This window comes from Suricata suricatta, chromosome 13 (genome assembly GCF_006229205.1).
Source record: "Suricata suricatta isolate VVHF042 chromosome 13, meerkat_22Aug2017_6uvM2_HiC, whole genome shotgun sequence".
In the NCBI taxonomy this organism is placed as follows: domain Eukaryota; kingdom Metazoa; phylum Chordata; class Mammalia; order Carnivora; family Herpestidae; genus Suricata; species Suricata suricatta.
The window spans coordinates 53,528,974-53,542,582 of NC_043712.1; the positions used below are offsets into that span (position 1 = coordinate 53,528,974).

Sequence of the window (13,609 nt, forward strand, 5' to 3'; positions counted from 1 at the left end):
TACATACATGCTATATGATTCCAACCGTATGATATTCTGGGAAAAGAAGAACTGTGGCAATGGTAAACAGATCAGTGATTGCCAGGGGATTGCAGGGAGGAAGGGATGAAGGAGCAGAGGCCAGAGGATTTTTAATGCAGTGAAACTATTCTATGTGATAGTACAATGATGGATACGTGTCATTATAAACTTGGCCACATCTATAGAATGTAAAACATGAAAAGAGAACCCCAGTGTCAACTATGGACTGAGTGGTAATGATAAGCTAAAGATGCTCTTAAAAATACAATTTATTAATCAAAAAAACTTAATGTATACTCAGCACACTATATTACTGAAACATCAGTATATTATATACACATTATTTCATTTATCTTTTTATAAGTGTATAATGTATGTTTTATGTGTTACAAAATTATATTACCATAGTATATATGTATATATAATTCATGTGGAAAAGCTAATTATATTCATGTTAAACCATCCTAAAATGTAGGCTTTATTTCAGGCTTTTTAAAATTCTAATTAACTGATAATAATTAAAAGCATTTATAAGAGCTATAAATTGGCAAAGTATGTTCTTCTCCTGCCAACACTACCCTAGAGCCCTTTTAAGGTAGGATCGTCTTCCATTTCTATTTTTAAATGAGTAAACAAAGTCATGGGAAGGTGAGTAACTATCTCAGAGCTACCCAGAGCCTCGTAAGTTCAGCTAAGTTTAGACCTTGCCATCTGTGAGAGCGAGAATTTAGCCCACTGGCTATCTGTGTAACTTTGAGTGAGACCCTGAGACACGAGGCTGCTCTCCCTTTGTTCATCTTTCACATGTGAGGGTTGCCTTATGTAATCTCCAGACTCCCCTCCAGACCTCAGATCTATGTGGCTGGCAGGATGGAAAAGAGCCAATGCATAAATGGAAGAGAATGGAGCCCCTTTCCACGTTTACCTTCCACAGGATGTAAAGTTCAGAAGGAGAGCACTTATCAGCGAAGAGCCCAGCTCCTTCATTCCCGCCAGCTCCCAAACTCACCGAGGCAGAGTAGTATAATCATCTGAGGATGAGGCAGGAGCCACGTCACACTGAGGCTGTAATTTTTTAAATCTCCTCTTATTGACAAAGATCCAACACCCCACAGAAATTACCCTAACATGAAAGCTTCCCTCTCAGCAAATCTCCATTAGGCTAAAGACTCTCCAGTTTGTTTGCACAGAGCATTATGGTTACAAATTCCTTCATGTCTCTAATGCTTTCTATTCAAGTCTCAATACCAACCTTTAAAATAGGAAAAGAGCCATAGTTCCTATTTACAGATGAAAAAAAAAACAAAACAAAACAGAAAAAGTCCAAGAAAAATAAGCATTTATCCAATGTCATTGTATAAGCAAATGGTAGACTTGGGATTCAGATTTTTTGACTCTTAGCCAAGTTCCCTTTCCATGGCATCAGAAGTACTTGACCTACAGCCCATTTCCCTAGATGGAGAACCAGTGAAATCAAGCATGTCCATGAACACTATGGTGTGTCATTGTCTCTCGAAGCCACCAATGAGAAAACCTGGGCCAGGAAGATAGGAGTGGGTATAATTTCCAGTTTGAGACTATGGGTCTCAGCTTTTTGGAAGCTTCCTAGGCCAGCAGGTGGAGCCTCTTGTCATGCTCATTTCCAAAGAAGAGCTTTTTTTTTTCTCTAAAAAAGTACATGCACGTACACCCACAGACACATGCACACACAATTAGTCAACCAGCACAGGGCAGAAGCGAGGTTCTTATGCTTTTGCTTTCATTTAACCTTTTCTCAGGTGCTGAATGTGAGGCTCCTGGTCATTGGCCCAGAAGTTCAAGTACACACAGAGACACAAAGCCATATCAAAAAGGAATCTGAGGGGTTTGTGCAAGATATAGAACAGTGAATGTGCTCAGTGAGGCATGCCAGCTTTGCAAACACAGCAAAGGAATGAAGGAGCTGCCCATGGGGTGGTATGTGCCTCCAAACTGCTGTCAGCAGGCACTGGATCCAGAAACAGCAGGAGACAGGCTTTCTCTTAAAAGAAAAGACAGTTGGGGCCCCTGAGTGTTCCCCTGTAAATAGCAGCTCTAGCCATGTGAGGGAGCGATGCCCCCTTTATACAGATCTGTGAAACATCTCTCCTTTCTAGCCTCAGGGGGGTGTGGGGGCAGGGAGGCAGCCCTGCTCTCAGGTTTTAAGCATAAACATTCCTTCCCGGTATGCATTAAGTGCTGCAAGCTGGTCATTTTTTCCACTCCCTTCTAAAATATTTTGTTTTCCATCTCTCTCTTCTTTTCCATGTTGCTTTGAGAAAGATCCAAAACTTCCTCCCTAGTTTCCTTAGCTGCTTTTTGTTGTTGTTTCAAACCACAGCCTAAATTTAAAGGGGCCCAGGAGAGGGAAGTAACTGGTGGTTATGGGTGTGGCCTCATTGTCGCCTTGCGGACAATTACCTTAAGCCAATCCTTTAACTTTGTGTACAGGTAAAATGAGGCTAAGTATGTACATCACAGACTTATTGTCCAGAGGCTTTTGGAGAAGAACCTTTCCAACTATTTTTTTCTTGCACTTCTAATTTATCCAGCTACAGATAGTCAGATAGCTTCTTAAATAATAGCTTTATCATAACATTCCTTTTTTCAGAAACTTGGAATACTTCAGTGTTCAACCCTTTGTCTCTAAGATAAAGAATTAAGCTTTTAGTCTGACTTCTGGTGCCTCCAATGTCTGGCCTCCACTTACCTTTCTGGCAGTCTTGCTTACTCTTTCATTATAAACCAGGATGGCTTAATTATTTCCTTAAATGTTCCTGTTACATTCTTCCTTGACCCCTTGGTTTGCATTAGTCCTTTACTACTAGGATTGACCTCCTCATTCCTGCCAACTTAACTGATCTCTTCTGATCTTTGTTCAAGACCCAGTTGAATATCCCCTTCTCTGGGAAGCCTTTCTGAATTTCTCTAGACCACATTACTGCTTCTGGCTTTGAAACTATGAGAATATCTATTCTACTTGTATGACACTTCTAAGCCTGGTTTCTATCATTTTGGCCCTTATATAATTGCTTTTATTGAACTGTGCTCTGTCATTATACCATTGGCCCACATGAAAAAAAACTTTGTAAAAAACCACCCAACACAAAATGCTATCAAATTTACTGTATGGTTGTTGTTAGGGACATGGTTTGCTATATTTCACAGTGTCCTTTCCATGTTGACCCATGGGAAAAATGTTTCTCAGTCCTCAAAACCAAGAATAGCTAGATTCTCCTGAGCTGCTGTTTTGTTTTTATCTTGTGGTCATCATGAGTCATGTCTCCCTCTTTTCATAGGCTTAGAGCCAGAATTGCAGCCCCCCACCAAGAAACAAGTAAGAATGGCATGCATTTGAGGGGTAATAGTATTAATTCTGGCTTCTTATTTTTATTTCCTGTCTTTATTTTTCTTTCTTCCAGTTTTCTCCCTTATTTATTTTGTAATCTGGTAATTATGTCTATCTTTGTAAGAAGGTTCACATCATTTTTGGAATTTGATGAAGACATATATGTAAATGTAAAGCAAATAAGGCCTTGCATTTTTTTAAATCTCAAAATAGTACACAAATCTTGAGTATATAGCTTGATGACATTTTACATTTGTATACACTTGTGTAACCACCATCTAGATCAAGCTATGGAACATACCAGAATTCCAAAAGGCGCCACTTACTTTCATTAATAATTTACTATTTTATGTCTGTCTATGAACTTGGCTCTCTGCTTATGCTGATTACTGTTTGAGGATGAGGTCTCTATGTATTTGTATTCTTATAAAGTCTAATATGGTTCCCTGGGCACAATAGGTAATTAAGAGGCAGTTATTGATGTAAGGAAGGGACTTGTTCTAATAAAGGAAGGTTCTAAGGCCCTAGCTATCCAAAGCACCTCATGTAGTACCCAGGTGGAGATCACAAGCCATCTGTCCTGGATGTCACTGGGTCTCTAGTCTCTAGCACAGGGCCTGCCACAATGTGGGCCTTAAATGCATATCTATTAACTGATTAACCGAAGCCTATTCATGCCTGTTACTGTCTCAGTTTGAGAGAATGTTAGTTTCTTAATTCTAGAAATCAGGGTGCAGAATTTCCCATGATACCACTGACATTGGCCACGAATTTTTTTTTTTTTTGGATGGCACATCACTGCTGCTTTCTCTTCTGCTTTCTAAATACATGGGAAAAAATAGGATGTCTTATGGACTATCTGCTAACTAGCATTAACAAACTCTGTCACAATTCCATACCTTCCTGCCCCAGAATTTTTTGTGGTTTACTCTTTGAGTCTTGGCCTTGTGTAGAAGAATCTCTTTCTAGATCTAGACGGTGAACCAGGTGAAGAGTTTCAGTTTACAGCCCCAGGCCTCACCAGCTCATTCTTGTCTGACTTTTGGGCCTTGGCAAAGAGAAATCTGCAGACGGGGATAAGAATACTCTTTCCCTCTTTGTGTCCAAAGATTGCTTATTCCTGGACACTGAGAGGAGAATAGCCTTGATTGAGAATTTATTTTCAAGTGAACATTTCTACAGCGTGTAAGTGAGGAGGAAAAAAACAAGCACATATTATTAGCAATAATGGAAATAAACAATGCAAATTTTTCAAGAATGATTTTAATTTATTTTAGTCTTCAATCTCTGGACCATCTGGTATAGAATCTGGTCCCAGAGCAAAAGCTGAATGGTAAGAAAGTTGGGAACAGTTATTCTAGTGGAAAACTAGGCCAAGGGGAAGAAAAGAAATTTTGGGAGTAAAAGACACGTGGACCTGGTCACTTGAGTGGTGAGTGTTGCTCGCTCCTACCTAGAATTTCACATAATTCCTTGGGACTTAGTTTCCTCATTTATAAATCAAGGGATTTTATAATAATCCATTTCATCTCTTTTCACTTTGCAAAAGGAAAAAAAATCTCCAGTTCTACATTGTATATTTATTTCTCTGAGGATGTCAAAATCACTCTGTTAACAAATATGGTCATTTATTTTTACTAATTTCTTTATCCTAAAGATAAAATGACTAACTTTTGTTTGTAGAAGGTGACCAAGGAAGAAAGTGCTATTTAGTAGCTAATCCTGCAATTCTTATAGTCAATAGAGTGACAATAGATTTGTCTCTCATTTGAGGATCTCAATCAGGATTTCTTTTCTGTAAAGACAGAACTTTTGTTCGTTGTGGGTGGAGAACCTTTGCTTCCTGAAAGGAGGCAAGAAGAGTGGCATTTCTGTATTTTAGCCCCGATGAAATATACTTCAATCTTTGCAAAGTGAGTTGTTTATTTTCATTAGAAAAAAACCCAATTATTAGTTAAGACCAGAGATTCAGAAGTCTGGCTCTAATCCATAGCTTGTGAAATACCATAGTTAATATTTCTTAGCACAATATATTATATATTTCTAGCTTTTTATTACTAATCTGGTTTAAAAAGTAAGAAGGCAGATAGAAAAATAATACCAACTTTGGATTTTAGAGTGTTTTGAGGTATATGTTTATTATTTGTTATTTATTGACTATGTTATTTATTACATATTATTATGTTTATAGATAATGTTTCCCTTTGTTCAGAGTTTCCAATCATCAATAGTAATATTTTGGCTACTGGTAATGTTTCTATTTTACTCTCAAACCAAGTGTGGGAAATAAGTTGCCATTTTCTTTTGTTCAGCAAATAGGAACACTCATGTGAGCCAGAAACTACAGGGCAAAATGTGTGTGAGGTGAACAATATAAAGTCCCTGTCTTCATGGACACTAAAAGGATAGTGAGTAGTTGGGAAGATAAACTAGTGAGAAGTAATCAGCAAAACAAATATACTAGTATAAATTGTGATGTCTTATAAAGAAAATGTCGAAGAGTACTATGAGATTGAACAAGATGGGGAGATAATCTAGAATCAGTGGTCAGAGAATGCCTTTTTGAAGACTGAAGATGTGAAAGATGGTAAGTAACCAGCCATGTGACTAGCTACTAAAGAGTATTGATGGTTGATGAAACAGCACAGGAGAACGCCATGAAGTGGGAAAGAACGCAATGAGTTTAGGTCACTGAAAGGAGATCTGTGTCAAGAATCCTAAGTGAGGAACAGGAGGGAGGTACCAGATAGGAAAGAGAGGCTCAAAGAGATCACATAGAATCTCCAAAAGCCACGCAGGCACCAAGTTGCTGAGCCAAGAATAAAAGTCACCTGCCTAATTCTACTGCACCATGTCATAGTATAAATACATGGAAACTAATTTAAGCTATTCCTTTCTGTTGCTAATTTTGTTATTTAATCTTTAAAATGAGTATCCAGTGCTTTACAATTCTCTGGTTTTTGGAGTCAGAGTCATCAGTTGGACATGGTAGGCTAAAAAGTCTAGAAGTCTTAAGACTTGCCTGCTTCCTGGATGTCTTAGTTGCTTAAGACTCAATTGCACTTTACTATTATAAAAATGAGTATTTCTAACAGTGGGCCAGGCTTTCGGTAGCAGAGAAAACAAGGGTATCTCTCAGAAAATTCTATGAAGTATGCGTGATGTGTAGAGAAAAGGAAACTGTTCATGCTTTCTACAGGGGAAGTGTCTTGCTTGGCTTCTCTAGTTTGGTCTCTAGAATCCTGATGGCAGCTGATAGTTTAACATTTATTTAAAGTCACCTGACATGACCATGTTGTGGGGGGATCTTATAAAATGGAATGATTATTTGGAAATGAAAGGGGTTAATTTTTTAGAACAATCTCTATACACTTTATTAAGTAATTAATCATAAACTCATCTGAGCAGAGAATGGATCTCTTATTAACCCCAGAGTTCTTGCTTGGGAACTGATACAGTGCTTAGCCAAGAACGGCAAAGGGAAATGCCTCTTTCCAGGTCCTGGTTCCCTTCTCTTGTCATCCATGGTCTCCCTCAAGTAGAAGCAGTGAGTGATATTCCCCATGACTGCAGTTGCTTAAAGTTCATATTTTTCAAGTACAACATCTGTGTTTATGTAATTTTGGCTATTTCTGTTCCTCACTGCTAGAGTTCAGACCCATGTGTTCTGGAACTTAAAGAGAGGTGATTCTTTGCCAGTGACTGAAGCTGACTGCTAATAGTCTAGAGTGGTTTCTTCTCTCAGGGAAAATTGCTGTGGGGAGAGTTTTATATACCACTCTGAATTGAAGTTAATAGAAAACAACTTCTGGTGTTAGTAAAACACAGGTTCTGGTCAGATAGAACATCAAGAAGTACTTTCCTTTACCCTGTTCCTTTAATTCAGGCTGAACCATTGATTTAACAATAGAATGTAACCTAATTTAATGGAACGTTGTACCTTTTTCTTTGATTATGATTGAAGCCTATGACCTAGTCATTTAATTTCTACTTTTGTGTCTTCTCATTCTTTTTATCTTTTTCCTAAGTCTTCATCCTTTAGTTTCAGGTTGCCACTCTTTAGAAATATTTGGCTTCTGTGGCTTTCAACTTTGGCTCTATTTCTTGGCCAAGATCCACCTCCCATATCTGTATGTTTTTGCTACTGCAAATTAGCAGCCCATGTCACCTTGACCCCAAGAACTATTAAAGATGGGTTAGTTTAACCAGTACTATAGCCTACTTTCCCACCAGGAATAATTAATCAAAAATGTTCCCACATTTGCTTTCCAGAAGCATCGCCAAAATGGGTTTTCTTAACTATTAGTACTACGTGAGATAATCCATAGACAAATAATTTTAGAATACTATAATGATGTAAGAAAATGGTCTAATTTCATTTTTCTACATGTTTCTGTCCAGCTCATGGAAACCAATTTGAAAATAAACTATTAAAAAATACTATAATGAGACCTGGTGAATTCTTGGCAACTCACAAAGCACATTGCCAAAATAAAGGCCTTATGAATTTTTGGAGGAAAAAAAATAGTGTTTTTGACCCCTGAATTTCCAAGTTTATCTGGCATGGATTTTTAAATTATCACAATAATACTCTCAGATAATTACTCTCCCAAGGAAATGTTATTGCATGGTAAATTCCTTCGTTGTACTATTAGATATATGAAATGCCCCTTCTATGTGCAAAAGCCCAATGATTTGTATTTAAACTATTCCATCCCTGTTTATGTGTTGAGCCACATTCCTCAGGAATCTAAAACTTAAGCAAAAAAACATTTAGATAGAAGGAAAATCAAAGGACAAGTTGAAAATTTTAAATGGCTATAGAAAATAGACTGGATTGCACACCTCAAGATCTCCCCTCCGGACTGTTGAGAGGTACAAAATGTATTCTCTACAACCCATTTTACTAAAACAAAGGTCAAACTCCTACCTTTCAAAACTAATGTTTACATTTGGCACTGGAGAGAGGGTGATCACTTTCATTTCTAATTTCCTCTCTGATAGCAAATAAATATCCCAAATTGAATATTGCCCAACAATATTGTTAAGGAGAAACGTATATTCTTTGGAACATGATGGCATTGAACTTTCTTGTGCCTCTTATGACTATGAAAATACAAGAATAAAATGTCCAGGAAGAATGGACCTATGCCAGGAGAAAGTTGTATCATTTTTTTTCTAATTAAAACCATTCTGGTATAGGAAAATCATCTCTAAAACAATTTTAGATGAGTAAATGAGTGAATGAATGAGCAAATACATACGTGCATTTATGCTTTTAGGAGCCAGGTTCTCACTGAGGAAGAAGAGACATTAAACTTATGGAATGGGAAAAGGCAATAAAGTACCTTGTGATTATGAGTTGGAATTGGAGGTACTGATATGAACTCACAATTTCTAAAATTTATATATATGTATGTATGCACTATATTTTATGTATGTATGTGTATATGTGCACATATTGGTGTATGCATTTGTCTATCTAGATGCATATATTTCCCAGCTTTGTCTTTGCAAAGCACCAAGAAGCAAAGGCATTCCAACTGGGACCAGATCTTGGTCTCTAATGCTATGCACCACTAAAATGACTCAAACTTCATGGAAAAGTAGCTGACTCCAGGATTGAGGTAAAGTATTATAAGATGAACCTAGAACATCTTCTTATTCCAGAGTGTAGGAAAGAAGTCAAAAAGAATAGTAGGACTGCACCAAAAGGACTGAGAACTAGATTAATAAGACTCTTCTGGCTAAATCTGGGGCAAATTGATCATCAACATTATTTAGTACCATAAAAGATTGTATGCTACTACAAAATAGGAAGTCCTGAGTCCATACAATAAACAAACAAACAAATAAATAAATACTTTTAGACTGGGAAAGAATGGGGGTCCCAACTTAAAGTATATTGCTGATAGCAAACTGGTAAATGTGGAAGATATGTTGGAATTGTAAAATTAGTATTTTGTAAATATTAATGAATGGTAAATTTGAATGAGGAAATGGATATATGTGTCATATTAATCATTTCCTCACAAACTGCTCATAAGTTTCAGGAGAAATAATAATAATAATATAGTGGAGAAATCAGACAACACTTGGGGTAATCAAAATTGATATCACCAATGAGAAGCAGAATGCCATTGTGTGTCTCTAAATATGATATTACTTGCACTGTAGTCTAGCTGAGAATATGTAGCCTGAATCCAGTCTTGAGAAAACACCACAAAACCAAAGTTAGAAGATTTTTTTTTTAATTAAAAAGAGGGAAGGGACTGTATTCTTCTAAAATGACAGGGTCATTAAATACATAAATACCAGAAATATTCCAGATTAAGGGAGCCTAAGAGACATGACAACTAAATACAAAAAGTGAATTTATACCAGATCCTGGATTAGGGGCTTGGGGTTCGGGGCAGGGGATGGGGAGGGATGTCCTAGGAAGGATATTATTGGATTGATTGAAAAATTTCATTGAAAAATTGAACTACAGAGGACAGATTCGATCCACCTTAGATTTACTAGATATATCATTTTTAATTTAACTGAGTTTGATAACCATATTATGATTATTCTTAGAAAAATTCACACTGGTGCCCCTGTGTGGCTCAGTCAGTTAAGTGTCTGACTCTTGATATTGGCTCAGGTCATGATCTCAGTGTTTGTGTGATTGAGCCCTGTGATGGGAGCTGTGCTGACAGCATGAAGCCTGCTTGGAATTTTCTCTTTCCCTCTCTCTGCCCCTCCCCCAGCAGCTGTGGGCTCTCTCTCTCTCTCTTTCTTAAAATAAACAAATAAACACTAAAAAACAAACAAAAAAAACAAACAAAAAAAACAGTCACACTGAAGTGTTTAGGAACAGCAGACCATGGTATATGTAACATAACCACAAATTGTTCCGGAAAAAAATTATACACTCTATCTAGCACATGATGAAGCAAATGGTATGAGATATTAAAAACAGGTGAATGCAGCTTAGAAGGTATATGGCTGTATTATATTATTCTTGTTCTTGCAACTATCTTTTACATTTGAAACTATTCGAAGCCTTTATTAATTAAAAAATCACCAAAGATCCTTTTGTAGTTCATAAGCGTGATGATTGGGTGTTCACGCCATTGTGTGACATGTGCCACCCTTAAACCTTGTTACGACGCCGGCACATTACCCGTCTGACGTAAAAAAAAAAAATCACCAAAAATTGTTATCACCAATTACTCTATCATATAGATTGTATTTATGCTACATATAAAGATAGTAAGTATACCTAGAATTTAAGAACGGAGAAAAATAACGTAAATGAGAAATTTTAAGGAAATATTTCAAAGTGATACTTTCAGGACTTATGATAAGCCTTTTATTTTATTTATTTTAAAGTTTATTTTGAGAAGCAAAGAGAGTGCAAGCTGGGGAGGGCCATAGAGAGAGGGAGAAAGAGAACCCCAGCAGGCTCCACACTGTCAGTGCAGAGCCCGAAACAGGGCTTGCTCTCATGAACCATAAGAACATGACCTGAGCCAAAATCAAGACTCAGACACTTAACCAATTGAGCCACCCAGGTGCTCCAAGTCTTTTTTTTAAAAAAAGAGAGAATACCCATTCCTCAGAAAGCATAATAACTGGTTAGAGCCTACTGGGAGTCAGAAAGAACACAATGTCTGATTTTAATTCCTGGACATAGGTTGGCCATGTATTGGGATGTATGTTTCCACATAAGACACTCTGTAGTCAAATGTCCTCCAATTTGAATATCCTTTAACCTGGTCCTTGGAAAATTTATCTTAGATTCCTAGAGACAAAGACTCTATAAAATGGAATCATCAGGTGACTCTTTTTTTAAGTCCAAGAAGAATTAACCTTTATAATTTTTGTAGGAACAAAGCCTCATTTCATCCAAAGCGTTGATAGCAGCTAATAAAGCAACTGAATTAGTGTGGACAGCCATGTGGTCAGTGCTGGCAGCAATGAGAGTGACCCCACTTCATCATAGCTGTGGCGATGTGGGCAGAGGGAATGCAGCAAATAGATAGTGGTAGAAGCAGCAGAATGGTCGGTCATCCACCCTGGAGAAGGGGTCAACTACCTTAAGCTCTATCTGGCAAAGGGATCTTTTCTGTGACCCGTGGGGTAAAAAGCAGAGCCAAAGACTGTTGTCAATATCACCGCTGTTGTTTTTTGCCCACACATTTTTTGAATGCTATCACAACCTTCCACCAACTCTGAACTCAAGTTGCTGTGGCCTTGGTAGGCAAGGTTCCATCTGTGCTTAACAGGTGGCCTCAAGACCAGCTTATTTCACAACCTCATTGAAAATTAAGCAAGGACTTAAATAAAGTTGTTCTAGATTGGAATTTCTTGTTCTCAGTACACACCTCTTGGGGGCATTACTGGGTTGTGTTTGGGGGAATGCATAGAGGAGCCTTTCTGAATGGCAGCCTCAGTCAAGTTGATAGAAGAATCTGTTCTTTTTCTTTCAACACCCTCCTTTATTTTGCAAATGCTGCCACAAATAGAATACACCTGTGCTCATGAAACATATCCTGACACTGGTCCCCAAAATATCCACAGACTATGGCACAGCAATGGGCAACTTTGCTGGGTGCTGTCTTAGGAAAGAGTGAGCTGCAAGGCCTTGCACTTTTGTTTAAGCAGTCACTTCCCTCTCCAAGTACATAATCTTGTATGTAAACTACGCTGGAAAGAAATATTCTCCAACCAACTCACAAGCATTAATAGATTATGAGCCTTTAAGTGTGACTGAGTCTATTTATACATTCTCTATGTTATTGCTGGCTCTGAACTAAATAGAAAGATGGAGAGGTGTGCAATGTACAGACAACACCTGTTTTATATATTGGAGATGAAATTAGGAACTGTAATCCTGAAACATTCTAACTGAAGCCACCTGGAGATTACTGTGGTAATTCAGGAACGTGCATTCAGACATCTTTGGACAAATATTAGGGGTAGAGCTGTGTAGAAACACTGTCGTCCATAGGTGGGGTGAGGGTACAATTTTCCTGTGGGAACTTGTATTTGGGTTCAGGTGGAGGGTGAAATGATGGGAACAAGGTCCTGTGAGTATTGTAATTCAAAATGTCTACAGTTGTTTCCAGCAGGGTGAGTGGGTACGGTGAGGCCTTGGAGTCCCACTAGTTACTGGCATAAAAAGGAGGTTTTGAATCAGAAGGAAAGGGAAGGGTTAGAGTAAAATGATTGTGGGAGAGTCTCAAAGTCAAGAAGTTTATTTCTTTTTATTTTAATTTTTTAGCTTTATTTATTTGTTTTGAGAGAGGGAGCAAGGAAAGTAGGGGCAGAGAGAGAGAGAGAGAGAGAGAGAGAAAATCCCAAGCAGGCTCCTCACTGTCAGCACAGAGCCCAATGCAGGGCTTGAACTCATGAACCATGAGATCATGACCTGAGCCAAAACCAAGAGTTGGACACTTAACCTACTGAGCCACCCAGGCTCCCCAGGAAGCTTATTTCTTAACCATATCTTGGGAAGTGCTATTCATCTACATGCTCAGTAGAAGACTGATAAACTTCCACGAGGTTGCAGAAACTACACTGGATATTTACAAAGGTGAAGAAAGCACTTGCTCTGAAATTGTTCTCAGGGAGACAACCCACAAAGAGACCATAATGGAGCAATGCACTGAAGTCAGGGATAGGGACCTGCACGTAGGAGCTCCAGGGCCATGTAGCTTGGTCAAGAAGTTCTGGGAAAGCATTATCAGCTAGATGTTAATGGATTCATAAGACTTCACTATAACTAACATAGACCAAGGCAAAACGCGAAGACAGACTAGAGGTGCAAAACAGCAGAATAAGGAAAAGGATTGCAACAAGCATTAGTGGTATTTGAAGTTGATGACAAGAATGGCAGATGATTGGCCTGAATTAGGAACAGAGACCACAGCATGGCCATCCTTATAGATCACAGTAAGAAGCCTTCTACAGTCATGCTGTACAAGGTGCAGATTCAGCAAAGGACAATAGCCTGATTAGACTCAGTTGTCTGTTCTCTCTTGCTGAAATAAGGATGGATTTTAGGACAGGACTTGAGGTGGAAAGGCTATTTCAAGATCCTCAAGGTAAAGTGGCCAGAATCTGATCAACATGAGGAGTGGGGATAGAGAGGAAGGCAGATGTGACCAAGAGAAATTAGTAATTAATCAGTGCAGGGGAGGAAGACACACTAGTGTGGGAAAAATGGATCCAATC

General features: G+C 38.2%; 1 non-coding gene across 1 annotated transcript; it reads left to right on the forward strand.

Moving 5' to 3' along the window:
• The first annotated feature begins 10,459 nt into the window (after positions 1 to 10,459).
• LOC115277182 lies at positions 10,460 to 10,563 on the forward strand. Its single transcript, XR_003902287.1, has one exon. It is a non-coding gene; the product is annotated as a small nucleolar RNA U13 (small nucleolar RNA).
• Positions 10,564 to 13,609: the final 3,046 nt, after the last annotated feature.